We start from the raw sequence: 7,121 nt of genomic DNA, 5'->3' as shown, positions 1-7,121 counted from the left end.
AGCCATAAGGCTGGCTTCAGGAGAAAGGTGGTCTAAAAGAACTGGATAATTCTAAGCAAAATTGGTCTCGAATGATTGAAAATTGATGAGAATGTGCTTGTCTCCTGATTTGGCATCCTGAGTTAGACTCAGGAATACTGAACATGGATCCCAAAGGCTTTGGTCTTTTTTGATATCCTATTGGATAATCATAAGCAGGCTAGAAAAATAGGAAACTAGAAATTTTTCTCTTTGAACTGACAAATCTGACCAGTGGGCTGCATTCTCTATATATGAAATATCTTGGTTTTGATTGAAAAAGTTAATTTTACAAAGCAATTTTATTTTTTTAAATTAAATTTCATTTTTTTTTGACACAGGGTCTCACTTTGTTGCCCAGGCTGGAGTGCAATGGTACAGTCTTGGCTCACTGTAGCCTTGACCTCCCCAGATTCAGGTGATCTTCCCACCTCAGCCTCCTGAGTAGCTGGGGCTATAGGTGCACGCCACTACGCACAGCTGATTTTTGTGTTTTTACTACTCCTAGGGTTTCTCTGTGTTGCCCAGTCTAGTCTCAAACTCCTGATCTCAAGAGATCTGCCTGCCTTGGCCTCCTAAAGTGTCATGAACCACCATGCCCAGCCTACAAAGCAATGTTCTAGGAAAAACTACAGTTACTCTTTGATTATGTAATTGCTGGAGAAGAAAAGCATGGCATTTCTAAAATGATGAACTATATTACTTATATTTTAATATCTCATAAAGTTTGAAATAGACATTTCAAACATAAACATGTATAAAAATTTTTATAAATTATAAAATCAAAAACATTTTACAATTATTTTATTATAAAATTATTATAGAATCAAAAACATTATACATTTAAACAACTTTTTTTAAAAAATTTATTTTGTGATTTCCCATGGAGTGATGGAGAATAATGAGCCTTGGGAGAGCTATGGCAGCTCTCATACTCCTTCCTGGGCCAACTTTTTTAGGAAATGGGAGAAATATACCCTGTTCAATGTTTATTGTGGGTCAGGATATTTTTGAAGCTATAGTTGTTGATTTGCTTCAAACTTTAAAAAAATTATTATAAAATTATGGGATGTAAAAAAATTTATTATAAAACTTTGAAATTTTCAAACTTTCAGAAAAGCAGAGAGATGAGATTAATGGCACTCACAGGCAAGCATAGAACATAGATTGTAAACATTTTGCTATATTTGTGTCATGACTATTTTTTGCTTGTGTTTGAAAGTATATTAAAGAAAATGATATTTTACCCCTAAATTCTTTAGTACAGATTTCTAAAAAAATAAGAACATTTTCCTGTATAGTTACAAAATCATCTTTTCAAACAAAATAAAAAATGGCTTTTTTATATCATTTATTACCCAGTCCACATTCAGATTCCCTCAATTATTATGAAATGTCCTTTTATTTTTTGAGACAAAGTCTTGCTCTTTCACACAGCCTGAAGTGCAGTGAAACAATCATAGCTCATTGCAGCCTCAAACTCCTGGGCTCAAGTGATCTTCCTGCCTCAGCTTCCTGAGTAGCTAGGACTAGAGGTGCACACCACCATGCCCAGCTAATTTATTGTTTTTGTAGAGATGGAGGTCTTACTACGTTGCCCAGGCTGGTCTCAAACTCCTGGCCTCAAGTGATCCTTCCAGCTTGGTCTCCCTGAAATACCTTTTGTGGCTGGTTTGTTCAAATTAGTTTCTTCTAATCAAGGGACACACATTGCATTTGATTATTTAGCTCAAGACTGTTTTAACCTGGAAAATACACATACTCTTTGTTTATGTATTTATTTAGTGAAATTGACTTGTTGAAAAACTAGTCAGTTGTCCTGTAGAATATTTCCCCTTCTGGAATTTTCTGGTTGCTTTTTATGGTGTCATTTAACTTTTCACTCTGTTTTTTCCTGGTTAACTGGAAGTTAGTTCTAAAGGCTTTTAGGCCTGCTATAACAAAATACCAAAAACTGGATGACTTATAAAGAACAGAAATTTATTTCTCACAGTCCTAGAGGCTAGCAAGTTTAAAATCAAGGAGCATGTGGTTTTGATATCTGGTTAGGACCAACTTTCTGGTTCATAGATTGGCCTTCTTGCTGGGCCCTCACATAGTGGGAGAGACTAGCTAGCTCTCTGGGGCCTCTTTTATAAGGGCACTAATTCCAATCATGAAGCCTCTGTCCTTATGATCTAATGACCCCCTAAAGGCCCCACCTTTTAATACCAGCACCTTTGGGGTTAAGATGTCAACATATTAATTTGGGGAAGACATACACGTTCAGCCCATTGCAAGGTTTAGTTAGATTCAGGTTCAACTTCTTTTTTTAAAGACTATTTCATAGGCAATAATGTGTATTCACATCCCATCATTAGTGATGGTGAGATGATCGCAAGGTTAGGGTGATCACTGCCTATCTCCTCTGCTATATTCCCCCTTGGGTCAAGCCAGTAGTCTGTGACGTGAACTTTGTACCATGTGTATATTCAGTTATATTGTGTATCAAGAGTTACTTGATTGTTTTAACATTTATTAATGATCCTTGCTTGAGTTGATTATTTCATTAGGGGTTTCAAAATGGTGAATTTCTAATTCTCTAATTCTATCGACATGTTTTAGCTGGCATTTTTCTATAAGCAGACCATTTTCTTCACAACTGGGTTATTTGGCTACCCTGAAACATAGTTCCTTCCGGGAAGGCAGAACATATGTTTATTTCTGTCTTTTAAAAATTACTGGTGTTTGGAGTGAAGATTAGGTGAGCTAACTACCTCCACAGGTGACAAATGAATTTTGTTTTGTCTCACTTTTGCTTTTTTGAATATCACTGTGGCTGCTTGGATTTTTATATTTAATTTGAATGGATTAGGGAATAAATGAGAAGATAGGTTTTATCTGTTTCTGTAGTTTTTATGTGGCTGTGTGAACTTACTTTTAAAAATTCCCAGAAATATTTTAATTCCCCTTTAAAGATATAAACTATGTCATACTATAAAGCAAAAGAAAAACCAATCATGTGAAGAGTAAACAATACCGTTTAAACGAATTGTGGTTAAGCTTAGTTTGTACCTAATTAGTTTTTTATTTTCTTTCTACTTTTATCTGCTTCAGAGCCTCTTCAGTGGTTTAGATCTTCTATGTGTCAAATTATTCTAATCTCTTAAAAAGTTTAAGAGCTAAAATACATCACAATGACTACAAGAATGCCTTTGTCCTTTTCTGGGTAAGTACACCTAAGGCAACTTCTTTTTCTCTTCTTTGTTCTCTTCTTCTTTCTTATTCTTAAATCATCTTCAATATTGGACAGATGACAGCACTATGCCTGCCTCAAGATGTTTCTGACTTTTTCTTTTTCTTTTTTTTTTTTTTTTTTTTTTGAGATGGAGTCTTGCTCTGTCACCCAGGCTAGAGTGCAGTGGCACAATCTTGGCTCACTACAACTTCTGCCTCCTGGGTTCCAGTGATTCTCCCAACTCAGCCTCCTGAGTAGCTGTGGTTACAGGCATGCACCACCACGCCTAGCTAATTTTTTGTATTTTTACTAGAGACGGGGTTTCACCATGTCGGCCAGGCTGGTCTTAAGCTCCTGACCTCAAGGGATCTGCCTGCCTTGGCCTCCCAAAGTGCTGGGATTACACGTGTGAGCCACTGCACCCGGCCGTTTCTGACTTTTTCTAAAGTCTTCTTTCTCTGGAGATGACATTATATAATAGCACTGTTCAATAGAAGTTTCTTTGATGATGGAACTGTTCTATAATCTGCATTGTCCCAGCCACTAGCCATATGTGACTACTGTAACACTTGAAATGTGGCTAGAGCAACTGAAGAACTGAATTTTGCATTTTACTGAATTTTAATTAATTAAAATAGAAATGCATATAACCATAAGTGGTTAGTAGCTACCATACTGGACAGCAAAGATCTATAATTCAGCATTTAAAATCGATTTTGTTTTGTTTTCAAAAATGGAGTCAGACTGTTACAACCCAAAAGAACTGTAGGTTAAATTAAGGTAAATCCCCAAATACTACATACACATTTGGGAAATCCAAACCAGATTTTTTCATGTGATAACCACACCCTCTTTTGACTTTAGCCTTGGAGGTAATGGAGTATGGCAGAAAAAACCCTGTATCAGCAGCTGGAAGACTCACCTTCTTTTCCTAGCTCTGCCATATATTGACCAAAAGAGTCAAAGTCCATTCAGATGGTTGAAGGGCCTTGGAATTTTGTTTTTGGTTTTCACATACAAGTTGGAGGGCAGATGCGTTAGCCTCTTGAAATACCCAGAAACCACTTGTTTCCTCATCTAAAAATCAGGTATGACAGGATCATTTAATTATCCTGGAAATCAGATGAAGCACTGCATATGAAAGCACTTTGTAACATCGATAGCACTGGGAAATGTAAAGACCTTTTACTGAAATATAAAGGTGTATGGTCAACTGAATATATCTCAGATAGTTAGGATTTGACTGTATATATTGAATATAACCTGTAGTGGGCCCCTTGGTAAACAGCTTACAGTTTTGTTGCAAGTTTTAGCCAAGAGAAAATTTATTTGTTGACTAGTCATGCCCTTTATTGGCCACATGATGAGCAGCCAAGATATTAACACACAGTGCACCTTGCAGAATTCAAGAATGTCTCAGTGTCTTGTGAACTAGGAAGCTGAAATGCAGTGGTATGCAGAAGGCTGGCTCAGTAGGAGCCTTGGGAGTGTCCTCCAGATAGATGTTTGTGCAGGTTGTGTTTGATTCCAGTTGGCCATGAAAAGCTGGTTGCTCTAAAGAATGAGAATATACTTGGTTTTGCATTTACTAGAACTATCTGGGGAACAAATCTTGGGGTGGAAGAAAGAAGGGAGGGAGGGAAAGCTGTGCTTCAATACCTAGGGCTTCTTTCCTGGAATGGATCTGAGAATCTGGGATTGGGTGGCTAATATCTCATCTCTAGAAGGGAGAAAGAACTGGGTGGTGATGGCTTTGTATTTTCTATTGGAGTTCACTAGAGAATAGGTGAATGGAATGGGCTGCTATGATCCAGACATTAGGGAGGACAGGTTTGTGATACATTAGAAAACTTGAATGAGCCCTTCTATGATTCTCTCTTCCCTCTTTCTGCTTCCCGTTCTTAATCACCATCCGCAGGTTGTGGAATTAGCAAATCTATTATGTGAGCAATAGCAAACTTACAGGAGCCCTTGGCTCCATCTATCTCCCTGTTTGTGTCAGTTCCTTCTGGATGCTTTTAGTCTGTGGTCTTCATTCACTCTTTTTCTGGGGAAGTAAAAGGAGTGGGACAGATTATGAGAACAGCTGGGTCCTCCCAGTTGCTGGGGTGGTTATTTTAAGCTTTGTTTAATGTGTCCAGAGACCCAGATGGCATTTTTAACTAAGCTGCTTTATTAAATCTTGTGATAAAGCATAGTGATGTTTATTGAAAAGGCAGACACGCATCAGCAACATTATGCGTGGAACTTGCTCTAAGAATTTTCTATAAAACATCTGTTCTCTTTGAGCCTTTTGTGAACTCTGGAAGTTTGCTAGTTTCTATACAGACTTGAGGACAAGAAGTTGGAACCCACTTTTGGAGATGTCCAAGCATAGGTATTGGAATCATTAATCCTAACCCTCTCAGTTTTAAGGCCCCGGATACCCTTCTGTTAGACAACAGTAACATGAGCAGGCACTGTAATAACCTTTAAACAAGATGATTTGGAAATAATGGACAAGAAAAATTAGTATAAGTTGTTTGGGGATTTTAAAATTAAAGATAAAAAGCTAGGGCTTCAATGACCTGTGCCAGCCTATAGCCTTAAGAGTCAATTTGCAAACACTCAAGATTTGGCCAATATGCCTCTACTACTTCTACTTAACACAGTCAAAGGGAAATTTTTAGATTCTTTCATCTGATTTGACTCTCTTAGTTACGAATAAGAGGATATCTAGAATATATATGTGACTTGTTAAAATGAAAATCCACCTTCTCTGAGTCTTCAAATATCTTTCATATCTTACATTTTTTAGTCACATCAACTTTTGAAGTCATGTCCGTAGTTGTATGAAAAGAAAAATTTCAGGAACATTCAACCTCAAAAGTTCTTTTTCTTAGTCTGAAGTCGTAGAAGCATTTGACTTTTACTTTCTCTTTTTAAGTTTGTACTAGTAGGTATTTTGTATAAATATAATATTTAATTATTGCCTTTGTATTCTTTTTCTCTAGTAAACATCCTGGTTTTTAGCTATCAATATGTAGTTTTACATTTAGGGATTTCTAATGGAAAGAGAAAGGAATCTGAAATCAGAGGACGAGAGTTTATTCTACTTGACCAAACACATACACAATACTGGAAGGAGAGTTTTACAACAAATATTTAATATGTATGACATGTAAAACGTTTTTTGAAATCAAGAAAATTCAAACAATTCAATACAAATATCATCAATAATAACACATGAACAGGTGGCCAACCTTATTAATAACCAGAGAAATATAAATTAAAACAATCCATCAACTTGTAAAAAAGATGAAATTACCCAGAGTTGGTGTAGGTGATGGAAAATGGTCATGTTTGTATACTGTTCATAGAAGTTAAATTGACATAACTTTTTGGTCAGGCAATTTGGAAGTATATATCTAAATTAATAGAGTAGTTTTCTAATAACCTGGGAATCTCTTAATCTAAGAATCTTTGCTGTAGATTTTTCTAGAACAAATGTACAAACATCTGTGTACAAGGGTACTCACTGCAGCATTTTGCTAAGGAAAAACTCAGAAAAAATCTATATGTTCAACAGAGAACAGGTACATAATTTATGACACAACTGCACAATATACACCACTAAAATAAAGGATATAAATTTATATGTAGTATGAAAAAGATGTGAATGATAACTTGTTGGTGAGAAACAGCAATGACTGGAATATTGTGTGTCACGTAATCCTGCTTTTCTGTATATAATGTAGGCATAGAAAATAGGATTGAAAGGACATACTCTAGTCAACAGTGTATATAGCTTGGGTGGAGGGGGTGTATAATGGGGAAGGAGAGTCCCTTTTCCTATCTATTCCATATACATCTCTGGATTTAAAAGATCATACATGCATATGCATTA

The sequence above is a fragment of the Pan troglodytes genome, chromosome 13 (genome assembly GCF_028858775.2).
Source record: "Pan troglodytes isolate AG18354 chromosome 13, NHGRI_mPanTro3-v2.0_pri, whole genome shotgun sequence".
Classification (NCBI taxonomy): domain Eukaryota; kingdom Metazoa; phylum Chordata; class Mammalia; order Primates; family Hominidae; genus Pan; species Pan troglodytes.
Note: the sequence above shows the minus strand (reverse complement) of the source record.